Raw genomic sequence first — 13,381 nt, forward strand, 5'->3', positions numbered from 1 at the left:
CATAATGATTCTATATTTGTATGTACTGTAAATGATCAGTAGAGTAAGTCTATTTAACATCCATCACCACACAGCTGCATTTTTTTTTCCTTGTGATGAGAATTTTTTAAATTAACTCTCTTAGCAATTCTTGGGAATTCCCTAGCAATCCAACTCTTAGGACTCACCTTTGTGGCCAAGGGCCTGTGTTCAATCCCTGGTCAGGGCACTAAGATCCCACAAGCCTTACAGCTCAGCCATAAATAAAAAAACAATGCAGTATTACTAACTATAACTACATGCTGTACATTACATTCCCAGGACTTATTTTATTGATTTTTGACTGCACTGGGTCTTGTTGCTGTGTGCAGGCTTTCTCTAGCTGCGGCGAGTGGAGGCTATGCTTCATTGTGGAGTGCAGGCTTCTCACTGCAGTGGCTTCTCTTGTTGCAGAGCACAGGCTCCAGGCCGGATTCTTCCAGGACCAGGAGTAGAACCCAGTCCCCTCATTGGCAGGCAGATTCTTATCCACTGTACCAACAGGGAAGTCCAGGATTTATTTATTTTAAAAATGGAAGTTTGTACCTTTTGAACTGTTAAAAAAATTCAACTTGGTAAATTTTAAAGATCTTATTACTTTATTTAATAATTCATGAATAGGGGAGCATCCAATCTTAGCTAGAAAGGTGATCAAAGGAGCTGTACAAAAATGAAAGATTTTTATAGGCAAAAGGGAGTGAGAACAAGTTATACCTCAAAACAAAAATCAGGTTGGTTATTAACAGGGTCATCTTCCTTTAGGGGATGTCAAGGATCTATCAGGCAGATTACCTAACTAGTGCTGATTGCTGCTGCTAAGTCGCTTCAGTTGTGTCCGACTCTGTGCGATCCCATAGACATCAGCCCACCAGACTCCCCCGCCCCTGAGATTCTCCAGGCAAGAACACTGGAGTGGGTTGCCATTTCCTTCTCCAATGCATGAAAATGAAAACTGAAAGTGAAGTCGCTCTCTTAGCGACCCCATGGACCACAGCCTACCAAGCTCCTCCATCCATGGGATTTTCCAGGCAAGAGTACTGGAGTCGGGTGCCAATTAGGCGATTCCTAATTGACTGGTTTAAGATACCATTTCTTGAGAGCTGAAACAGTAATTCTCAGTTTGGTGATGTGGAGCTTGTTTAGCATAAGGGACTCCATTTGGGTCCTGCTGTCTTGTTTTAAACAACCACCTTTATGTGAGGACTTTTTATATATACTGATTGACTACTTGTATTTCTTCCCATTTCCTTGTCCATCTTCTATAGAGGTTTGTCACTTCAGTGATTTCTAAATGCTTTTTATACATTAGTAATACTAATGCTTGTTACTTATATTGCAACATGTTCCTTGGGTTTATAGAGTTGAATCTATCAACCTGCCTAGAAAAACCCAGGTTAGTCACCAAAATGGTTATGAAGTATATATCTGAGCAAATGGCTTTTATTTGCTTCTTTCTGCTAACCTGATTTTTCTAAATGTCTACAGTGTGCAAAGAAGAAGACATTAAGAAGAGGAGAAAGAATACACAGAAGAACTATACAAAAAAGATCTTCACGACCCAGATAATCACGATGGTCTGATCAATCACCTAGAGCCAAACATCTCGGAATGTGAAGTCAAGTGGGCCTTAAGAAGCATTACTACGAACAAAGCTAGTGGAGGTGATGGAATTCCAGTTGAGCTATTTCAAATCCTGAAAGATGATGCTGTGAAAGTGCTGCACTCAATATGTCAGCAAATTTGGAAAATTCAGCACTGGCCACAGGACTGGAAAAGGTCATTTTTCATTCCAATCCCAAAGAAAGGCAATGCCAAAGAATGCTCAAACTACTGCACAATTGCACTAATCTCACACGCTAGTAAAGTAATGCTTAAAATTCTCCAAGCCAGGCTTCAGCAATATGTGAACCGTGAACTTCTAGATGTTCAAGCTGGTTTTAGAAAAGGCAGAGGAACCAGAGATCAAATTGCCAACATCTGCTGGATCATCAAAAAAGCAAGAGAGTTCCAGAAAAACATCTATTTCTGCTTTATTGACTACGCCAAAGCCTTTGACTGTGTGGATCACAACAAACTGTGGAAAATTCTTAAAGAGATAGGAATACCAGACCACTTGACCTGCCTCTTGAGAAACTTGTATGAACAGTTAGAACTGGATGTGGAACAACAGACTGGTTCCAAATAGGAAAAGGAGTACATCAAGGCTGTATATTGTCACTCTGCTTATTTAACTTATATGCAGATACATCATGAGAAATGCTGAGCTGGATGAAGCACAAGCTGGAATCAAGATTGCCAGGAGAAATATCAATAACCTCAGATATGCAGATGACACCACCCTTATGGCAGAAAGTGAAGAAGAACTAAAGAGCCTCTTGATGAAAGTGAAAGAGGAGAGTGAAAAAGTTGGCTTAAAGCTCAACATTCAGAAAACTAAAATCATGGCATCCGGTCCCATCACTTCATGGCAAATAGATGGGGAAACAGTGGAAACAGTGGCTGACTTTATTTTTCTGGGCTCCAAAATCACTGCAGATGGTGATTGCAGCCATGAAATTAAAAGAAGCTTACTCCTTGGAAAGAAAGTTATGACCAACCTAGACAGCATATTAAAAAGCAGAGACATTACTTTGTCAACAAAGGTCTGTCTAGTCAAGGCTATGGTTTTTCCAGAAGTCATGTATGGATGTGAGAATTGGACTGTAAAGAAAGCTGAGCACAGGAGAATTGATGCTTTTGAACTGTGGTGTTGGAGAAGACTCTTGAGAGTCCCTTGGACTTCAAGGAGATCCAAACAGTCCATCCTAAAGGAGATCAGTCCTGAGTGTTCACTGGGAGGACTGATGTTGAAGCTGAAACTCCAATACTTTGACCACCTGATGTGAAGAACTGACTCATTTGAAAAGACCCTGATGCTGGGAAAGATTGAGGGGACGAGACAGGCTTCTCAGTATATGGAAGGAGGAGGGGAAGGGGACAACAGAGGATGAGATGGTTGGATGGCATCACTGACTCAGTGGATATGAGTTTGGTAAACTCCCGGAGTTGGTGATGGACAGGGAGGCCTGGCATGCTGCAGTTCATGGGGTCACAAAGAGTCAGACATGGCTGAGCGACTGAACTGAACTGAACTGTACAGTGTACATGTAATACTGTTGTAATAAAAAGTTATTTAATGAAATGATATATTGAAGTGCCCATCGGGAGCTCTTTAGTGCCCTAATGGTTAGATTCAGGCTTTCACTGCTGTGGCCCAGGTTCAATCTCTGCTCAGGGAGCTGAGCTCTCGTAAGCTGCACTGTGTGGTCAATAGAAATAAATAAAGGGCCCATCAAGAGATAACTGGTTTAGGAAGATGTAGTATATACGTTACATTTATATATGTATACATATACATAACACACACACACACAGGCTTCCCTGATAGCTCAGACAGTAAAGAATCCACCTACAATGCAGATGTGGGTTCAATCCCTGAATTTGGAAGATCCCCTAGAGAAGGAAATGGTAGCCCACTCAAGTATTCTTGCCTGGGGAATCCCACGAACAGAGGATCCTGGTGGGCTACAGTCCATGGGGTCACAAGAGTCGGACACAAATTAGTGACTAAACCACTACACACACACACACACACACACACACACACATAGAGGCTTCCCTGGTGGCTCAGACAGTAAAGAATCTGCCTGCAATGGAGGAGACCCAGGCTCAATCCCTGAGTCAGGAAGATCCCCTGGAGAAGGGAATGGCTATCTACTTCAGTATTCTTGCCTGGAGAATTCCATGTACTGAGAAGCCTGATGGGCTACAGTCCATGGCATCACAAAGAGTCAGATACAACTGTAAGAGCTAGACATGACTGAGCAACTAACACTTTCACTTTACTTTGCATACACACACACAAATACTGCTCACCCATAAAAATGAAATATTGCCATTTAGAGCAACATGGTTGGACCTAGAGAATATCATACTAAGTGAAGTAAGTCAGACAAATATATAGTATTGCTTATATGTGAAATCTAAAAAAGAAATGATACAAATGAACTTATATACCAAACAGAAATAGACTCATAGACACAGAAGACAAACTCATGGTTACTAATGGGGAAAGCAGGGGAGGGATAAATTAGGATTACGGGATCAACAGGTACAATTTACTATACCAAATTAGATAAGCAACAGGATTTACTGTATAGCACAGAGAACTTTATTCAATATTCTATAATGGCAAATAGATGAGGAAACAATGGAAACAGTGGCTCACTTTATTTGGGGGGGCTCCCAAATCACTGCAGATGGTGATTGTAGACATGAAATTAAAAGACACTTACTCCTTGGAAGGAAAGTTATGACCAACCTAGACAGCATATTAAAAAGCAGAGACATTACTTTGTCAACAAAGGTCTGTCTAGTCAAGGCTATGGTTTTTCATGTATGAATGTGAGAGCTGACCTATAAAGAAAGCTGAGTGCAGGAAAATGGATGCTTTTGAACTGTGGTGTTGGAGAAGACTCTTGAGAATCCCTTAGACTGCAAGGAGATCAAACCAGTCCATTCTAAAGGAGATCAGTCCTGGGTGTTCATTGGAAGGACTGATGCTGAAGCTGAAACTCCAATACTTTGGCCACCTGATGTGACGAGCTGACTCATTTGAAAAGACCCTGATGCTGGGAAAGATTGTGGGCAGGAGGAGAAGGGGACGACAGAGGATGAGATGGTTGGGTGGCATCACTGACTCAATGGACATGAGTTTGGGTAAACTCTGGGAGTTGGTGATGGACAGGGAGGCCTGGCGTGCTGCGGTTCATGGGGTCACAAAGAGTTGGACACGACTGAGCAACTGAACTGAACTGAACTGAATAACCTATAATGGAAAATAATCTGGAAAAATGTGTATCTGAATCACTTTGCTCTATACTTGAAACTAACACAATACTGTAAATCAACTATTTCAGTTTTTTAAAAAGATAACTATGTCTTAAAATCAGAATTCTTTTAACAAAAAGCTTTAAAGAACACTTGTTCTACATTACTGAGAAAAGCTATACACCTTTCATAGTGTTTCTTAAACATTTTGATAAAGTCAGAATTTTATAGAAGCCTCAGATATTTTCTCCCCCAAATGCAAATACACATCAAATACAGTCTACGATATCTAGGGGTTAATTTACCCCCCTGAAACTTTTATAAACCTGCCAGTTTTCCACTGGCTTTAGGAACTCTCTCTTAGTACTCCCAGTCTAATTAATCCTCACAATAAATAGAAACAGGGGAAATTCTGTATATCATAACCATTATTCAACTCTCATTGCAGTGTATGTAATACCTGGACATATCATTTGTTAAAAATAAGTTAAGGAGGCCCAGGATGGAGTCACATCACCAAAATGAGACTTAATTACCAATCAGGAACTCTCCTAATCAATACTACTTAGGTAAACTGGCAATGGCACCCCACTCCAGTCCTCTTGCCTGGAAAATCCTATGGACAGAGGAGCCTGGTAGGCGGCAGTCCATGGGGTTGCTGAGGGTCAGACACGACTGAGCGACTTCACTTTCACTTTTCATGCATTGGAGAAGGAAATGGCAACCCACTCCAGTGTTCTTGCCTGGAGAATCCCAGGGACAGCGGAGCCTGGTGGGCTGCCGTCTATGGGGTCGCACAGAGTCGGACACGACTGAAGTGACTTAGCAGCAGCAGCAGCAAACTGGTAGATCCCTGCCATCCCCTAAACAAAGGTGATCTTTTAATAAACAGTCTTTTTTGTCTAATACAACACATGTTCCTGCTCCCTTCTGTCTATAAGTCTTTTATTTTGTACAGCTCCTGGGGCTATTGTACTTTCTGTTTGCTTGACTGGATGCTGCCTGATTCATCAATCAATGAAGAAAGCCAATAAGATCTTTAAAACTTACTGAGTTGAATTTTGCTTTTTTAACACAGGGCCTGCCTGAGCCTACAGATTCCAAAACACCAAGGTGACCAATAAAAGAAAATCACCTCTGTGCCACCAGGGGCTGCTATTGCCAATGTAACTATTTTAGGTTGGAAAGGACTGCATTTTTAGAATACCTTTCAAACAAAAGGACCAAAGCACAAAGCTTTGTTAAATCTCAAAACACAACCTGATTTCCAGATGATAAACCTGGGTGCAGGCCTATTAAAAGAACTGCCTAATTGCTATAAGACAACAGCAAGGAAAATACTCCGAGCCCTGTCTCAAAGGAAACTACAAGCATCTAACTAGCAGCCCTTCTGGTCAACGGGTTTGCTTTTCATTGTGGCCAAATAGATGCCCATTCTAAGTCTCATTAAGCAGCTAGTCGCTTGCCCTGTTAAATTACTCCTTTTATGGCTTACAGGCTCTTTGGTCCCAGGCCATCAATATGTGTTTTTATAAAGTTTTCCAACTCTAAAAATATTAAAATTTAAAATGTGAACCGAGATAATGTAGAAATACCCTGGCCCCTAAGTTGTGCAGTAAACTCCTTGCTCCCTGTCTCTCCTCTGCCTTTTCCAGTTGTACTTTAATCACCACTCACTCTCCACTAACAGATACTGATTCAGAGTTTTGTGCCAGTCTTTCTGCTAGGCTCCAGGGGACAGAGAACGAATAAGACACACTGCTCTAAAATCTTACATTCTGGAAAGAGAAAATAATAGGTAAATGCACGGTAGCAGAATATGCCACCCCAAAATATACCACTTTGGCATAAGGATTATGTTGAGCTGAATATATCTGAGAAGCAGATGCAAAGAAAGCTCACAGCCCTCCTCCTATTCACTTAAAAGCAGGACATACATTTTCAAAGAACTTCCCTGGTGGCTCAGTGGTAAAGAAACCCCCTGCAAATGCAGGAGACATGGGTTTGATCCCTGGGTTGGGAAGATTTCTTGGAAAAGGAAATGGCAACCCACTCCAGTATTTTTGCCTGGGAAATCCCATGAACAGAGGAGTTCGGTGGGCTAAGTCCCTCAGGTCACAAAAGACTTAGCGACTAAAACAACATTTTCAAAGGTGTCCCTCCTTCCCTGTCTACCAGGAAGTACAAAAATAAATGCCAGAAGACAATTTTAGACCCTTATTAATGGAGAAGAAACCGACTTAAATCTGTGATTCAAACCTCACTCTTGTTTATCATGCTTTTCCCTGTCATCTCCCCAAAAATGAGCTTCTGGACATGGTCCTTTTTCTTTGTCTTTGGCTGAAGATGGTATATAAACAGGAGTTCTGAGCCACTGCTTTGAGTCACTCATTTTTCCCTGGGTATGTCACATGCATGTACGAGGCACGTACTGTACTCAGTTGCTCAGTCACGTTGACTCTTTGCAACCCTATGGGTTGTAGCCCTCCAAGCTCCTCTGTCCATGGGATTTCACAGGCAAGAATACTGGAATAGGTTGCCATTTCCTCCTCCAGGGGATCTTCTTGACCCAGGGATCAAACCCATGTCTCCTGCATCTCCTGCATTGCAGGTGGATTCCTTACTGCTTAGCCACCAGGGAAATTCCCCATATAAGGGGTGTGTGTGTGTGTCGGTCACTCAGTCACGTCCAACTCTATGAGACTCCATGGACTACAGCCTTCCAGGCTCCTCTGCATGAAATTCTCCAGGCCAGAATACTGGAGTGGGTTGCCATTTACTTCTCCAGGTATATGAGGCGTACTTGTTAGTAAACCTGTTTGTTTTTCTCATTAATCTGTCTTTTGTTACAGGTGTCCCAGCCAGAACAGAAGAGTGGGAGGGAAAACTATTTTTTCCTCCTTTACATCAATAAATTATTAAAATGAAATGAACAACAACAACAAAAAAAGTAATGAACTAAGGGTTGTTACTATCTAGTACCTAGAAGTAGCTATCAGAATTGGTGGTGAGAGAAAGAAAAAAATGACTAACTTGGAATAGGTCAAAGAAATGTGAATAGCCAGGTATGCTGCAGGTGAAACAGCATGTCCTTATATAGGGAAGCATGAAACAGAGTGGTATGCTGAGGAACACTAGGAACCCCAGAGTGTAACAGTAGGATTCAGGACACACTCCCCCAAAATACAGAACCTTGGTGACAGAGTAGATGATGGTTCAGAGCACAAAGGGGCTCGTTTATTTGCAGGCTACCTCTCCATGTATCTGGTGTGTTATTTTACCCCTTAGTGGGCTGTGCTAATCAAGATAACTATCATAGCAAGTATTTGGAATGAAATTGCCATAAAACAAAACTCTCATTCTGCATTTTAAAATATTTTAATTCAAATTCAGGCTCAAAGATTTTAAATGGGATTGATTTTGGAAAGATGGGACATACTTGGAGAAATCTAGTCTTGTTTTCTTTCTGAGTATCCAAACATTTAAAAAAAAAAACATTTCTCATGGAAAATTTCAAACACATACAAAGCAAAAACAATTGTATAATGAGCTCCCACGTTCCCATCACCAACTTGAACAAATAAATCACCTATCTTGTTTCCTTTCTACTCCCATCCACTTGACCCTTCTCTTACATTTGGAAAACCCCAGACATCATAACAGTTTATGTGTAAATATTTCAGTATGCTTCTTAAAAGATATAGGTTCTTAAAAAAATAATACATTATTCCATTTTCCACACTAAAAGAAAAACACTTTCTTAATAATGAAAGAATATCAATCAATCAATTCCCAATTATCTTACAAACTTCATATTTTTTACTGGTTTGTCTAAGTAGTGGATTAGCCAGTCAAATGAAATTAGCTATAGGTTCCCCTTCCAGCTTCATTGGGCTTTATTTTCTTGTAATTTATTTGTAGGTCATTTGTCCTAATGAGTTTCTCATAATCTAGATTTTATTGACTATATCCGCATGGTATCAGTTTTTAAAAATATATTCTCCTGTCCTAGTGTGTCCTACAAATTTGTAAATTTGTAGTTAGATCTAGGAATTTGATTAGGTTCAGATTCAGCTTGTCTCATTTTCTGCCAGGAAGTATCTAGTGTCTGCTGCCTATTAAAGCTCTGTGCCCCACCACCACACTTCCTGCTGCTGCTGCTGCTAAGTCACTTCAGTTGTGTCCGACTCTGTGCGACCCCATAGACGGCAGCCCACCAGGCTCCCCGTCCCTAGGATTCTCCAGGCAAGAATACTGGAGTGGGTTGCCATTTCCTTCTCCAATGCATGAAAGTGAAAAGTGAAAGTAAAGTGGCTCAGTCGTGTCCAACTCTTCTTGACCCCATGGACTGTAGCCTACCAGGTCCTCCAACCATGGGACACTTTCTAGACCTCCAAAATAAGAGTCATCTATTCTGCCCACAAATCTGCAACATTTATGGCTATGGAGAGTGCTATAATAGTTAAACATTAGTTCATCTCAGTTACTAGATAGACTACCTGGTTACTTGTTTACTTACAATAGATCACAGAACTTCTAAGTTTGCTAGCACCCGCCTTTGGTTCTTGGCATGTATTATTGCTTAATCCTAGGAAGAAAATAATTCTGATATCAATTGTTATAGAAAAAAATATGTAATTATAACTTGAAATCTTTCAGATAATTAAGGCAATTATCACACCTATGGAGACTGTCCCCAAAAGCCAACAACAGCATCTTCCAAATTCTGCTTTGTCATTTCTAGCTAACTGGTCTACTCTTCACACTGATAAAAATGGTACAGTTTACCAAGCTTTAGAAGCCATTGAATTCAACCTTCCTACTTCATAGATGAGGAATATAAGACCCAGAGAACTTAAATGACTGCCCCAAGATTACACAGCTAGTCCAGAAAAACATCTACTTCTGCTCTATTGACTCTGCCAAAATCTTGACTGTGTGGATCACAAAAAACTGTGGAAAATTCTTAAAGAGATGGGAATACCAGACCACCTGACCTTCCTCCTGAGAAATCTGTATGCAGGTCAAGAAGCAAGAGTTAGAACTGGACATGGAACTGGTCGACAGAGGAGCCTAGTGGGCTGCCATCTATGGGGTTGCACAGAGTCGGACACGACTGAAGCGACTTAGCAGCAGCAGCAGCAAAATCACTGCAGATGGTGACTGTAGCCATGAAATTAAAAATATGCTTGCTCCTTGGAAGAAAAGCTATGACCAACCTAGATAGCATATTAAAAAGCAGAGACATTATCTTGCCAACAAAGGTCCATCTAATCAAAGCTATGGTTTTTCCAGTAGTCATGTATGGATACGAGAGTCGGAATATAAAGAAAACTGAGTGCCGAAAAATTGATGTTTTTGAACTGTGGTATTGAAGAATACTCTTGAGAGTCACTTGGACTGCAAGGAGATCAAACCAATCTCTCCTAAAGGAAATCAGTCCTGAATATTCATTGGAAGGACTGATGCAGAAGCTGAAACTCCAATACTTTGGCCACCTGATTCGAAGAATGGATTCATTGGAAAAGACCCTGATGCTGTGAAAGATTGAAGGCAGGAGGAGAAGGGGATGACAGAGGATGAGATGGTTGGATGGCATCTCCAACTGGAAGGACATGAGTTTGAGCATGCTCCAGGAGTTGGTGATGGAAAGGGAAGCCTGGCGTGCTGCAGTCCATAGGGTCGTAGAGTCAGACACAACTGAGCAACTGAACTGAACTGATATAGCAGAAACGGAACTCAAGCCAGAATTTTGAGCTCCCAAATTAATGCTATTCCCATCATCCTCATCATACTTTTTTGCATCATACTACACTAGTTGTTTTAACAAATAATTATAGTACATTTGAGGCTGCTGCTGCTGCTAAGTCGCTTCAGTCATGTCCAATTCTGTACAACCCCATAGATGGCAGCCCACCAGGCTCCCCCATCCGTAGGATTCTTCAGGCAAGAACACTGGAGTGGGTTGCCATTTCCTTCTCCAATGCATGAAAGTGTAAAGTGAAAGTGAAGTCACTCAGTCATGTCAGACTCTTAGTGACCCCGTAGACTGCAGCCTACCAGGTTCCTCTGTCCATGGGATTTTCCAGGCAAAAACACTGGAGTGGGTTGCCACTGCCTTCTCCAATGTTTGAGGCTACACAGACATAATCTGATCCTTTGAAGAGAAATCAACCCTAGACTTATAGATCATGGAACACCTAAGAAGCTTCATCTTCTAGGGCTAGTGTCCTGAGTGAGAGTAAAATCTCCTAAGGATTACAGGATTAAGAACTATGAGTGGGTTGCCATTTCCTTCTCCAATGCAGAAAAGTGAAAGTGAAGTCGCTCAGTCGTGTCTGACTCTTAGCGACCCCATGGACTGCAGCCTACCAGGCTCCTCCGTCCATGGGATTTTCCAGGCAAGAGTACTGGAGTAGGATGCCATTCTCTTCTCCAATCATCAGAGAAAGGCACACTAATCATTAGAGATATGCCAACCAAAACCACAACGAGCTATCACCCCTTACCTGTCGGAATGCTAGCAGCAAAAAGAACACAAATTACAAATATTGGCAAAAATATTGGTGAGAAGGTAAACTGGTATAGCCACCGTCGAAAACAGCATAGAAGATTCTCAAAAAATGAAAAAATAGAACTACCGTATGAGCCAGCAATTCCATTCCTCAGTATATATCTGAAAAAACTGAAAACACTAACTCCAAAAGATATATGCACCCCAATGTTTATAGTAGCATTATTTACAACAGTCAAGATATGGAAGCAACCTAAGTGTCCATCAACAGATAAATGGATTAAGAAAAGGTGGTATATATACACAATGGAATCCTACTCAGCCATAGGAAGAATGAAATTCCCTCATTTGCAACAATATGGATGGATCCGGAGACTATCATGCTAAGTGAAATTAGTCAGAGAGAGATAAATACTATATGTTATCACTTATGTGAGGGACTCTAAAAAATAAAACCGGTGAATGAATATAATAAAACAGAAACAGACTCATAAATATAGGAGGGAAAAAAAAACCAAATACTAGTGGTTACCCGTGCAGAGAGGGAAAGGGGCTGGAAAGAGAGGCAAGACAGGGGTGCTGCTGTTCAGTCACTCAGTTTCGTTCGACTCTTTGTAACCCCATGGACTGCAGCAGGACAGGCTTCCCTGTCCATCACCAGCTCCCAGAGCTTGCTCAAATTCAGGTCCATCCAGTCAGTGATGCCATCCAACCATCTTGTCCTTTGTTGTCCTCTTCTCCTGCCTTCAATCTTTAAGGGATTTAAAAAGCTACACGGATTATGTTATACATACACTGAAGAATAGCAAGGAGAGATAAGAAAGCCTTCCTCAGTGATCAATTCAAAGAATTAGAGGAAAACAATAGACTGGGAAAGACTAGAGATCTCTTTAAGAAAATTAGAGATACCAAGGGAACATTTCACGCAAAGATGGCCACAATAAAGGACAGGAACAGTATGGAACTAACAGAAGCAGAAGATATAAAGAAGAGGTGGCAAAAATAGAGAGAAGAACTACACACAAAAAAAGTCTTCATGATCCAGATAACCACTATGGTGTGATCACTCACCTAGAGCTAGACATTCTGGAATTCGACATCAAATGGGCCTTAGGAAGCATCACTACAAAGCTAGTGGAGGTGATGGAATTCCAGTTGAGCTACTTCAAATCCTAAAAGATGATGCTGTGAAAGTGCTGCACTTAATATGCCAGCAAATTTGGAAAACTCAGCAATGGCCACAGGACTGGAAAAGCCCAGTTTTCATTCCAATCCCAAAGAAGGGCAATGCCAAAGAATGTTTAAACTACCGCACAATTTCACTCATCTCACATATTTCACTCATCTCACATGCTAGTAAAGTAATGCTCAAAATTCTCCAAGCCAGGCTTCAACAGTACATGAACCATGAACTTCCAGATGTTCAAGCTGGATTTAGAACAGGCAGAAGAACCAGAGATCAAATTGCCAACATCCGCTGGATCATCGAAAAAGCAAGAGAGGCCCAGAAAAACTTCTGCTTTATTGATTACACCAAAGCCTTTGACTGTGTGGATCACAACAAACTGTGGTAAATTCTGAAAGAGATGGGAATACCAGACCACCTGACCTCCTGAGAAATCTGTATATAGCTCAAGTAGCAACAGTTAGAACCGGACATGGTACAACAGACTGGTTCCAAATCCAGAAAAGAGTACGTCAAGGCTGTGTATCCTCACCCTTATTTTACTTATGTGCAGAGTGCATTATGTGAAATGCTGGACTGGATGAAGCACAAGCTGGAATCAAGATTGCCGGGTGAAATGTCAATAACCTCAGATAGGCAGAGGACACCACACTTATGGCAGAAAGCAAAGAACTAAAGAGCCTCTTGATGAAAGTGAAAGAGCAGAGTGAAAATGTTGGCTTAAAACTCAATCAGAAAACTAAGATCATGGGATCTGGTCCCATCACTTCATGGCAAATAGGGAAACAATGGAA

The sequence above is a fragment of the Bos mutus genome, chromosome 11, assembly GCF_027580195.1.
Source record: "Bos mutus isolate GX-2022 chromosome 11, NWIPB_WYAK_1.1, whole genome shotgun sequence".
Classification (NCBI taxonomy): Eukaryota; Metazoa; Chordata; class Mammalia; order Artiodactyla; family Bovidae; genus Bos; species Bos mutus.